The following is a 12,865-nucleotide window of genomic DNA, read 5'->3' as shown; positions in this document are numbered from 1 at the left end:
ACATGAAAATAATAACATTGGGATGTCTCTTTATAAAGAGTATTTTTCTTTTTTTTCTTTCTTTTTTTTTTTTTTTTGAGACGGAGTCTTGCTCTGTCACCCAGGCTGGAGTGCAGTGGCCGGATCTCAGCTCACTGCAAGCTCCGCCTCCCGGGTTTACGCCATTCTCCTGCCTCAGCCTCCCGAGTAGCTGGGACTACAGGCGCCCGCCACCTCGCCCGGCTATTTTTTTGTATTTTTTAGTAGAGACGGGGTTTCACCGTGTTAGCCGGGATCGTCTCTCGATCTCCTGACCTCGTGATCCGCCCATCTCGGCCTCCCAAAGTGCTGGGATTACAGGCTTGAGCCACCGCGCCCGGCCGAGTATTTTTCAAAATCCCTAATCCTCACAAACTACCAACCTATCACTCAGAATCTGTCCGTACCACCCAGCAAAAATAATCACCACCGAGTGATGTTCATCCTGAACGACCCTGACGGGACAGAGGACGTGCAAAATACCAGCCTCTGGGGTCTGAGCGCAGCTGCTCTCGAACACAGACTGCTTTTGAAATGAACAATACGAGCACGAGATTGGTGTTTGGACCGGCTGACTGCAAAGGCCCTTCCCTCTCTGGGATTCCATGATTCTATGAATATAAATTGTTTTCTAGAAAGAAATTAACGTGTCAAGTTAAATCTGCACCCATTTATACAGAGTCACAAGACTTAACAGAAGTTCCAGTTAGTTTACTGACTTGTTTAAAAAAAAAAAAAAAAACAGGTCTTGCAGCAACAGAGGTTGGACTGCCCCATGGAAAAACTTATCTGTAGCACTACAAACTGCAGAAGAATTTAGAAGCCCTCTGTGCGCCGTCCTCAACCGGTTGCACTTGTCTTCCCTTCTTCAAAATCTCACGTTGGCCGTAAAGTTGATGGAGTATTTTCTCTAGGAGACCTTGAGAATTCTTTCTGTGTCATCAGGGCTCCTAACAGGTGCGTTTCACGGGGAGAAAGGGAACATTATTGTTATTTGGATTCCAAAAGTAAAATCCTAAGAACAGTGTCATCATACAGAATGGATTTTTGAAATAACATTTAAGGAGCAAGTAGGTGCTGGGAAAATAACTTTTATTTACAATGAGAAGTACTATCTGTGGCTAATAACTGCATATTTAATAGTAACTGCATTTCTTATTAAATATTTCAAAGACATTAAAAGAGCTTCAAATAAAAAAAATCTAAATGCCAGAAAGAAAAAAAATCCTGATCAGTGTCTTTTTTGTGATGTCATAGCTTCTCACAGAAAATTATGGACTTTTGTTTGAATTTTAACTGAGAAAAATAGTAGCTCCCTTTATATTGTAGGTGTGTGACCAAAACATGATTATACAACAAACTGCCATCAATTGAACCACATTGTGCACAGTTTCACACTTGATTACATATAATATCATACTTGCCTCTATTCTTTGGAGTACAATCAGATGGTAAGTTCTTTGGAAATGTTTTGGTACTTTAGTATTCAGCACAGGCATATGATGGGCCTCAATAAACACTTAACAATTAGCATTTCAGAGATTTTTATATTTATTTCTGGGTGATTGTCAATTAGCGGGACTCTGTTCCTCTGTCCTCCAGGTGATTATTAATGATGCAGAATCCAACTTACCAGGGGCTACTATTTAAAGATCTTCTGCTCTAGTGAACTTAATAGTCTCCCATGTCCTAGGGCTCTGTAGATTTGAAAGCTTGAATTTCCCTAAATCAAAGGAAATAGTGGAAAAATACTATGAAGGTAAGACCAAGGAAATGCGTAGGGTATAGCTCAGCAAGAAAAACACATATTCTATCATGCATGAGAAAAGAAAAGGAGTCATGGGCCTGGGTAAAAACGGAAGCTATTAAGGTTGAAAATGTGACCTTCAGTGGACGTATATACAGCTGTATCCTTGGACCTTGCATCTTTGTGCAACTTGAGCATTTATAATTACTCAGGGCATCGTGGCGGAGTGTTGAATCAGAGAGAATGAGGCCATGGAGCAAACTGCAACCTTCACTCCCCAACGGGAGGATGATTTAGAGAGTTCTCTCTTGACTGGAACCCAGGCTGCCACCACCCTCGTGGCCAAGTGTGGCTTGAATCAGAAAGTCCAGCAGTGGGGTGGGGAGGTGGTGCTTCTGTTTCAGTTTTCATAAAAGGGCATTTTGGGTCATAGGTAGGAGATAGAATGGAGTGGTTAAGAGGGTGGGCTCTATGGAAAGTGCCTGGGTTCCTGAAGTCCTATACAGCCATTTCCCAGCTCTGTATTTTTAGGCCAGTTATTTGACCTTCTCTAAGCCTCAGTTTCCTCATCAGTAAAATGTGACAACACAGTACTTGCCTCACAGTGTTCTCTTAGGTCAAGTGATGTAATGCATAAAAGCGGTTCGTGTGGTGCTAAGTAAAAGACGAAAAATTAGCCATGGTTTCAAAGCACTCTCCTGAGTTATGCATCTTTCTTGAGACATTACCTTATTTTTCCAATTGTTACTCTAGGACAGGTCCTCTCCCTCCACCAAAAGAGCATTGCTCTCATTTATTAACGTGAGCAGGATGTCCACAGGACATAATTTCCTGAAGGTCAGTAGAACTGCTCCTGTTAAGAGCAATCACCCTCCAACTCTGCATGATTTGCCACTGACTGTGGCCCTTCCAAAGTGGAGGTTTAGTAATGAAGTCAGATGTGATTAACGTCTCCTGCTGTTGCTTGCTCTTCCCATTGTTTATGGCTTTCTGTTGCCTAATGGCTACATGTTTGGGACTCCTATTTTTTAACAAACATTTAAAACCTGACAGATGACAGCTCTTAGGTTATACTTGTTTTGTTAAAAATAGGATTCTCAACAGGTAGCTGTTAAATACAGAAGAGAGACTGAGTTATTAGGGAAGGTCACTGACAATAGTGATTGTTTTGACATGGGCTGGAAAGTGATATAACAGAGAGGAACAGAAAATGCCGGGTCAACACCAGCGCTCTCAATCAAGGGAACTAAGGGTTGTTCATTATGCAACAGGCAGGCATGGCACAGGCGGTGCCAAGAATTTGTTTCAATCTGCCTGCACCCTGTTCTGAGACTGAGTGACCTTCTTGGAAGTGGGTGAATTTGCCCTGCTATTTCTGGCAGCAGTTCCGGTTCTCAGGCTCTTTATTCTACCAGTTGCACTTCTAAAGTAAGTAAGAACTATGTTGTCTGCTTGATACTGAGGCCCCAGTGCCAAACACATTCTTTTGATGATGTAGGGAAAAGTCCTGCATAAACTGGGCATATGAGGACAACAGGCTGAAACTCTGAAGAAGGAGAGCATGACCTTTTCCTAGCTATTCCTGGGCAACTCACCTGAGCTAATACATCATCTTTTCCTAGGAGGAGAAAGAATATGAACACACACACACACACCACTCACACACCACATATATGGATACACATGCATACATATTTAATAATACTGGAATCTATATTTTTCTTGTCTGTTATTAAGCTATTAAGGTTTAAAATGTGATCTTCAGTGGACGTATGCAGATGTATCCTTGGATCTTGCATCTTTGTGCATCTTGAGCATTTACAGTTACTCAGGGCATCATAGCAGAGTGTTGAGGCCATTATTATATTCATATGATGCCTAAATTGGCTATCAAAAAGAGGTATTTATCCTTCAACATGTAAAAAAGACTTGCCGTTTTGAAAACCAACCCAAGGAAAATTGTAGAAATGACTGTTCTCTTCCCCATCATTTGTCTTCTCCTCATCATTATTTTCCTACTTATTTTGGGGTGTTTTGGGGGTATTAGATCGTTTTTGCATTTAACGTCTAACCTGAAGTTAAAAGTGAAAAGTCCCTCCAACAAGTCCCTTGTTCTCTAACCCTTCCCTGAGGCACAAATCTATTTTCCTAGCTGCTTGGTGGCCATCTCTCCCCGCACCCCCACAGATGCAAGAGTCTTAAACCACACATCCATTTACTGTGAACTTCCCCAGACTGCTCTTCCACCTGTCTCCCATTTTGAAATCGATGACCTTCTCTTGCCATCTTCTTTAGTTCTTTTTCCACCCATCCATCTCCTCTGTGACCGGGGATTGCTTGTGAAAAAACTCAAATCTGACCCAGTTATTCTTGTACTTAAAATCTTCAGTGACTCTCTTCCCTACAGAATGAAGTCCAAAATTCTTATTAAGATATATAAACTCCTTCCCAATCCAGCTTTTGCCTGTTATCAGGAATCCTTTCCCACTGGGCCAGCCTGGCAGCCTCTGCCCCGGCCATGCAAATGTTCCTGCTGTCTTTGGAACACAGAACACGTCCTTTGCTCTTCTTTGCCTGCAAGCCTTTGAGAGTTTCTCCCTTCTGCTTGGAATGTGCTTTTCATCTTGTCAAAAACTATCCCCCATCCAAGTTTCAGTCCATTGGTACCTTGTGGGTGATGCTGTCCCTGACTGTCCCAGCCAGTGTTAGAATCTGCTCCCTCCTTGGGGGTCTCACAGTAAACCCTGCCGAGTTAGAGACTTATGTTGGTCACGTCCTCCTCCAGGTCTCCAGCACCCTGGGTTTCCATGACCCCATGACCTAATAGTACCTGGCTTCTAGTTGGAGCTCAATAAATGTTTCTTGACATAAAGATATAAATTAATTAATTAACTTGGATTTCTTTTAATACCCCTGAGAAAGTGATGGGATTTGCCTTCAAGGAAAGCCTGAACTTTTAACATCAATGGTTAAAAGTAGGGTAATTACAATTAATCAGAGCTAAGAAAATACCTTAGCGGTTACCTGGTTCAACCAGCAGCCTTTGCACATTCAACACTGGGGTTACCAGATATAAAATTACTCCCCCAAACTTACTGGGAGCAGAGAGAATTAGAACCCATGCAGGTCCCAATCCCCAGTTCAGGGGCCTTTTCTGAAAGCTTTCATTTGAAGTGTTCAAAATTAGAATTATCCACAAATCTCTGATAGCATGTATTTGACCTGCCATATGGATGTGGATGATTCTATAGATCAGAAAACTACTAGTTTATACAAATAAAGACTGCAAAAACAAAAACAAAAACAAACAAACAAACAAACAAACAAACAAACAAACCTCTGTTATACTTGACCCCTAGGCAGCAAAGCAGGTTGAATGGGACTGGCTACAAATTTCAACCACATGAGGAGTGTTGAAAGTCATAGGAAAAGAGAAGAGGAGAGTAGCTAAGAATGGATATTTTTAGACTTGATCATGTTTATCTAAGAAATGTGAAACCTTTGGTTTGAAAAATCTGTCTGTGGGTCCCTTGCACCCACCTTGTCCCGTGAGATTCTGCATTCTCCCTCTGAACAGGTCAGGCCCAGGATCCCACATGAAAGACTGATTCCTTCATGTCCAGGGAGCCGTAACCCAGGTCCTCCCAGAAGATAAGAGACAACCGGAAACAAATGGAAACAAAACAAGAAAATTTCATCTTTATGCAACCTTAGAAAAAAAATTTAAATAAAATTTAAGACAACAATTTACTTAATTTAAAAAGTTAGCCGAATATGTATTGTGTGCTAAGCACGATCGTCCTCATCTTCTGGATGAGGAAGTGAGGCTGAAAGAGGGAGATAACTGGCCTAGGGTCACAAATCAAGCGACAGGGAACCTAGGGCCTTGGTCTGTCAGCATCATAACCCTGCGTTCTGCTGCTGCCTTATTCAGAGTGGTGAAAAGACTTGGGACTTTTTATTGTAGCTGAATGAATTTGCCTTTGACCAAAGAAGTGGAGCCCAGTCCGCCAGTGGATGGCAGGAAGGGTTCCAGTCTGTACAGCACAAACCTTGCTTCTAGTTCTGACAGAGATTCACTATCAAGGAGCGAGTTTTGAGAGGGAATGGTGGTGATGCTTTGGGGAAAAATGAAGGATTTATTGAGTTCCCAGGCTATGTTCTTGACACGTGACCATAGCATTTCTGGGAACTCCAGCCAGTATCAGACATGACAGACTGAGGACTGAAACTGAGACCACCTGTGTTATCACAATTTAGCTGTTTGTTCCAGGAACTCTTCCCTCAACAGGAGTAAGTCTGTAAATCAATAAATAACTGCACAGTTTGCTTCAGAAAATTCCTGTAGGAATTTATCTGAGACAACAGGCAAGCAGCTGGCTATTCAAACAACAGTTCACTTGTCAAGACTTGCTTCAAGACCTTTGTGCTGCTAAGCCGGCCAATCTTACACTATTATGTTGCAAAGCCTGCCCAATCTCAACCGGTTGCACTTTGAAAGACCTGCTGTGAATCATATGTGCCTCTAGGTGCCGAAACCCTATAAATATCCATTTTGACTTCCTTCTTATGAGGCACTGCTGAGACTTTGTCATGGTGGTATTCTCTCTTCTGGAAGTAACTTCTAATTGATTTGGCTTTGGTGAATCATGAGGTCTGATGTTATTTTCGGAAGATCAGCCCTAGATATTTTCAGTTTACTGATGTGGAAACTGAGGTTCTGAGAGCCCAGGTAACTGCACTTAAGTCACATAGCCCATAAATCTGCCTAGAAAAAGACTCAAATCTAGATGTCTGCTCCTGAAGACCAGGTTACCACAAAAGTCTTAACTTCTTTATCTGTAAAAAGAAGAAATCGCATTGGCTTATGAAGACTGATTCCTCCCTGCATGCGTTAAACTCTGATAAAAATATACTTCACCACTGTTCAGGTGACAGTAATTTTCTTCCTTTCTCTTTTATTAAAATCGCTTCCCCAGTTTTGGTTTTACATGATTTTGTTTATCTAAACAAATTGCGAGCCTAATAGAAAAGAACCCTATGGGATTTTTCTTTTTATTGTGGTAAAAGACACCTAACATAAAATTCAGCATTTTAGGCATTTTAAAGCTCACAATTCAGTGGCATTTCATATAATCAAAAGGTTGTGTAACCACTGCCACTATCTAGTTCCACAATGTTTTCGTCACCCCAAAAAGAAACCACAGACCAATTAAGCAGTTACCCTTCCCTCCCCCTCCTCCCAGCCCCTGGCAACCACTAGTCTACATTGTGTCTCTATGAATTTGCCTTTTTTGGATATTTCATATAAATGGAATCATGCAAGATGTGCCTTTTGTGTCTGGTTCTTTGACTCAGCATACTGTTCTCAAGGTTGTTTCAGATTCTGTATTCTATAATCTTCATGGCATTTTTTTGACGCCAAATAGCTCCAAAGTACATTAATTATTATGACTGAGTGTTTTTCTCCTACTGGGAGGGGAGAAGAAATGGTCCTCAATGGTAACAATGTGAGAGGAAAACCTCCACACCCCTTGGCCACTTAATCTAAGGAGGAGCTCTCCATTCTCCCTAGACTCTGGGTTGAGGCCCAGCCAAAGCCCAGTTGCAAAACCTGATAAGAAATATTGCATGATGGGCCAGAAACCAATCACCTAGGCTTATTTTTCCAGCCTACCTGGTGTTTCCCTGGCTTGGCCTTCCTTGTGTGCAAGTGAAGACAATGAGGCAAGCTGTTGGATGGAGCCAAGTTAATAGGTGACTTCAGGTGGGATCCGGCTTGTACTTGGGACCATTTATGTTCCATTTTGCTAGATTGAATGAAAAGAAGCTCAAGGAAAGTTTTCCTGTCCATGCGTGGAGGAAGCCATTGCTCACTTAGAAATCAGTATGGCTGGGGGTTCATGCACTCCTGCAGATCTGCCATAGCACTGCCTCTTGGCAGGTTGGTGAGCCTCCTTCAGACGCTTAGGCTGAAAAGGACGCTCTTCATGAACAGTTCAGATGAAAGTGCAGAAGGAAGTGTACACTGCAACACACCCGGAACCCTCCCCTCAGTCTCCTACAAATGTCAAAAAAAAAGAAATTGTGTACCTAATACTGACAAATCTAAATCATGATTTCATGCCAGAGACTAATACAAATCCTTTTTCCTGTGACAGCTCAACACTTAGAAAATTTACTTCATCATTTCCTTTCTCAGTTAATGTCAAACTGAAAATTGATGCTTGATACATTTACTAGTAGGACATTTTAGGCCTTTTCCTTAGAGGATTTCTTTTTATTTTTTCACCCCTCTGAGTTATGGATGATACGGAATGTAAAAATACAAAGAGAAAAGCTAAAATGTCATTACTTTTCCTCTTTCCAACCTTTAAGATAAAAACAAGGGTCACAATGAGTTCAAAATATTTATCTTATAAACACTGCATAGAAAATCATAAGTTGAGATAAATGTCAGAGAAGACACTAAGACATATGACCACAGGTAATTTATGAGGCAGCTTAAAATAAAGCAGCTCTCTTTATTTTACAGTACTAAGATTGCTGTGAAATTTTACCTTAGCTTTCTTTTCAAATACGGCAAGAATCTAAGGCAGGAATTCTTAATGGATCCCTTGAAAATAGTTGTGATGATTTTCATATGTAGATTATGTGCATCTTTCTGGGATGAAGATCATAGCCTTTTTTCTTTTTCTTTCCTTTTCTTTTGTAATCTTAAAGGGGTTGATGTCTCAAGAATAAGAAGAATCTTTGCTCTGAGAGATGGCTGGGCTACAGTGATTTTTTAAAGGTCACTTCCAATTCTGAGATTCTTTGAAATAAGCATTGTATTCACCAAAGATATTTTCTTAGCTGATAGGTTGGTCTCTGCAAAACAGAAGGTTGGCTATATAATATATTGACTACTGTGGATTGTTTCCAAAAAAACGTTGTCCCCGCATCACAATCATGCCTTTGGCTATTAATACCTGCTAACAGGATGTAACCTTAGCTGGTTCAAAATCTCCCTGGAATTGCCACTATTTAAATAAGTGTTTATTCTCAAATTAATTAATTGCTGAATAGTATTATTACTAAATCAATTGATGTAATGTAACTGGTAGGTTTAAATATATTTTATTGCCTTTCCTAAACAGTAGATGGTTTTCTATAAAAGAACATTCCATAATATAGGTCCACAACTTCTTATTCCAAATTCCCAAATCCAGAAAGCTCTGAAGATAAGAATTTTTTTCCATAACTCATTTGGCAGCACACGTGACCTTACTTGAACTCATTTGGCAGCAAGATCTGACTTGAAGTGGTATAAGGCTATTTATAGTCATTATTTACCCGCTTACTGTGAATAATCATACATTTCACAGTAGAGACACCAATGTTTGATTATAAGACGCTGATCTGGACCCTGCTTAGGTGTTATGTAATATCTAATATCTGCTTAGGTGTTACGTAATATCTAGTATACGAACCATATTACCTTCCTAAAATCCCCAGATTCTAAATCCCAAAACACATCTTGCCCCATGGGGCCTCAGATAAGAGCTTGTGGGACTATCCCACATATTTTACCTAAAAAGATGTATACATATATATACACATATATATGCATGTGTAATATAATTAATGCATGTAATTAATATGTAATATTAACTTTGACGTTTCCAATATATGGATTTTGTGGTCACCCTTAAAAAGGAATAAAATGCTTTTCTCACCTTTCCTAACTGGACTGACATCCAGCAAGTTATTTCTGATTTCTGATAAATGAACTCTAAAAAGCACTTGTTTACTTTGTCTCTACTAATTCTTAAAAAGTGCCAGGAAACATTAGCTACAGTTGCTTCCTGATTTTGAGGACAGTGTCTGCCTTGCCCTATACTACTATTGGGCCCAGCACATAGTAGGTAAAACAAATGAATACATGATTATAAATCGTATTTGTATTACTGAATTGTAATTGCAGTAAGACGACAATATATTATTACATTGGTTGGAAACAAAAAGCCTAAGAGTGCAATCATCTTTTTTGCCACAAATTTCAAACTTTTCCCTACAACTGTAATCTAATATGTGTTAGATTGAACCCAATGCCTCAGTGCCATCAAAAAACCATCATTTTTATCCCCTGCATAAACATGATTCACCTCTTAGACCTCTGTCCAGAGTTCCAGCCTAGGATGACCTAAGAGTGTGGCATTTTTGGAGGCACAGTTAGCTTAGATGTTTCTGCAGTATGGATCAGGAAAATGTAATTACAGTTCAAATTCATCTGACATACAGATCAGAGAAAGAAATATTTGAATGCTGGTTAGACAGGTTTAACGCGTTTAAGGAAAAGAGCTGTATCATTAAATAAAATGGAAACAATGCTATTTCCATTAGCAAGATTAACAGAACCAAGTACCCGGGTTCCTATAATGTAGAAAAGGGACCAGTAGCTTTTCTATGGGAGATGCGCTTTAATCTCAAGAGTTGGAGGGAAAGCAGCAAAATCGCCTCCTGACTACCAGCCCTCCTAAGTCAAATAATGGATGAGAGCAAAGACATGTTGCCCTTGTAAAGAGACAGTCAGGTCAACATGACTTGACCAACCTGCTTAGGTGTCTCACCTTCTATAAAGGAAGAATCTGCCTACTGGGGAATGGGATGGAGAGGGGAGGGGCACTTGGCTATTGGTGACAGAAAAAGGAGAGACACAGAGTCCACTGCTGGCAGTGCCCATCCAATCCCTGTTTAGGAAAGAGTCGGTCTCAAAGCCAGCAAACTTCCAGTGTTCCGGGCCACAGTAAAAATGGATGCACTGGTAAGTCATTGCAACCAGGCTTCTCAGTTCTGACCCCAGGATTACTGCGAACCTTTTGGCTGTAACTGTCTTCCCAGTGTATAGACAGAGAACGTTTGGTCATGCTCACAGCGTGTGTAATAGGACTTGTGACCTGCTACCTTGTGAATTATTAAAGTGGCTTTCTGATTTCATATATCAATCTGAGGAGCTGACACAGAGAAATGCATTCTTACCAAATAGGTTTCTTGAGTGTTTGAGGCAGGGGGCCTGCAAATGTCCCAAGGTCATGGCTCATGGAGGTTTCCTCATGTCAGCCTCTGCCTGGCTCCCACCTTCCCAGTGTGAAGCCTCAACACTGAGTTTCTTGCAAACAATAATCCCGGTAAGGGAATAAAAATATAATGTTATTTAAAATGAATTCTGCATTACTGAGAACACACCTGCAATTTAAAAATCTCAAATAAAGTCTTAATGCTTTGTCAAAAGGCAAGAATCGGTATAACTTGGACCAGCTGAAGATCCCATATAAACTCTAGCTTTTGTGCTAAGATGGGAAGATAACGATTATGCATCTGTTTTGAAACTTTGAGAGGGCTGTGATGTTTGTTTGCCCTAAATATATTTTTATGGATATATTATTTCTTACAGTATTAACAGGCAGAAGTAACATTTAAGATAGAAATCTGTACATTGATGAAATGAAATCTGCTCTCTTAGCTACAATGACTGTTTGGGTCCAGGGAATGCACTGGGGCTTGGGACGGGGCTTTTTTTTCCCTGTAGAGTCCAGTGAGAACAACGTCTCTGGATCTCTCACAAAGGAAAGAATCCCATTTAAGCTATACTACCATAAGTGGCAAATAAATCAAGTATTTTTCCCATTGACAGTTGACCTAGAACTTAGAACACATAGTTCTCATTTAGCAATTTTGGTGAAATGCCTATTTTTAAATAATGATGTACATTTTCATACAGTATATACCACCTTCATAGTCATAGAATTTATGTTGGTTAGGTACAGAATTCCAACGATCGATGTGCCATTTGTAGAAATAAGTGCATTTCTTAGACATATTCGGAAAACCTCATTGTTTGCTGTGACACCAGCAGAGGTTGTGCCATGTATTATACATTGCAATTTGGGGCTTAGCACTTTTCCTAGAGAAACTATTCTTTGTGTTGAATAGTGAAAATCTAGATGTACAAAAGAAATAGAGGGTTATTTCACATCTTCTTGCAGTGCTCAGCTCTAGTTAGGCCTGTTACCACTATGTGCCTGGACCGTCGTGGGAGCTGGAGAGCTTGTTTCTCTGACTCTAGTAGAATGTAGTCAGTGAATATTCAGAGCGCACACCCTGTATGCGGTAACGCATCAGGCACTGCAGAGTTAAAGATAAAAAGGCAAGTTCTAAAGGGACCTCTAGTCTGGTAGGGAACAGACAAGTGGTTTGGAGACATGAAAAAGAGACTAACTTAGGAGTCAGGCACCTGGACTTGATCTCTGCTCACCTGTTGCCGTGAACAAACTGCCTCAGCCCATGTGCATTACCTCCATAGGGGCATGACCTTGGGCAATTCACAGGCCCTCATACTTACACACTCGGAAACCTGCTTGGTAGCAGTTTGTTTCTCTGAGTCAGCTCCTGAAGTCGATACATAAAAGTCAAAAAGGTCAGCCGGGCACAGTGGCTCACGTCTGTAATCCCGGCACTTTGGGAGGCTGAGGCAGGCTGAAGGCTTGAGACCAGGAGTTTGAGACCAAACTGAGCAACATGGAAAAACCCTGTCTCTACAAAAAAATACAAAAACTAGCCGGGTGTGGTGGTACCTGCCTGTAGTCCCAGCTACTTGGGAGGCTGAGGTGGGAGGATCACTTGAGCCCGGGAGGCGGAGGTTGCAGTGAGCCAAGATCACACCACTGCATTCCAACCTGGGTGACAGTGAGACGCTGTCTCAGAAAAAAAAAAGCAATTTAATAATGAGTTCACGTATATGAAATTACGTAAATCTTAGTTTTCTGATTTGTACAATGGGATTTTTAAATTTACTAACTCAGAATTACTTTGAAGATTAAGTGAGATGTTAATATCTACCCATCACGCCTTCTGATGCCAGGTGAATCTTTCTAAAACGCTGTTTTCATCCTGACACTCTTGCTTATAAATCTCCATGCTTTTAGGAAGGTTAGAGTTCAACGCTTTTGCATAAACTTTTTGATCTGTTCCCAAACCACTTTCCAGTTTCATCTCCAATTACTCTATCAAAATGAAGTACCTGCAACTGCCTATTCATTGTCTGACCATTCTTCTTGA

At 40.7% G+C, this 12,865-nt stretch overlaps 1 long non-coding RNA gene across 2 annotated transcripts; it reads right to left on the bottom strand.

Moving 5' to 3' along the window:
• Nucleotides 1-714: 714 nt before the first annotated feature.
• Nucleotides 715-10,780, bottom strand: LOC102131593 (uncharacterized). 2 transcript variants are annotated; one of them, XR_012418213.1, is made up of 5 exons: nucleotides 8,326-10,780; nucleotides 7,443-7,575; nucleotides 5,306-5,406; nucleotides 1,652-1,741; nucleotides 715-968 (listed from the first exon to the last, which is right to left on the bottom strand). It is a non-coding gene; the product is annotated as an uncharacterized lncRNA (long non-coding RNA). The 2 variants fall into 2 exon arrangements; XR_006689532.3 differs by having other exon boundaries at nucleotides 5,306-7,575.
• Between the last annotated feature and the right edge of the window lie 2,085 nt (nucleotides 10,781-12,865).

This window comes from Macaca fascicularis, chromosome 9 (genome assembly GCF_037993035.2).
Source record: "Macaca fascicularis isolate 582-1 chromosome 9, T2T-MFA8v1.1".
NCBI lineage: Eukaryota > Metazoa > Chordata > Mammalia > Primates > Cercopithecidae > Macaca > Macaca fascicularis.
The sequence above is the reverse complement of the archived record's forward strand: the minus strand, read 5'-3'. Positions and strand labels throughout refer to the sequence as shown.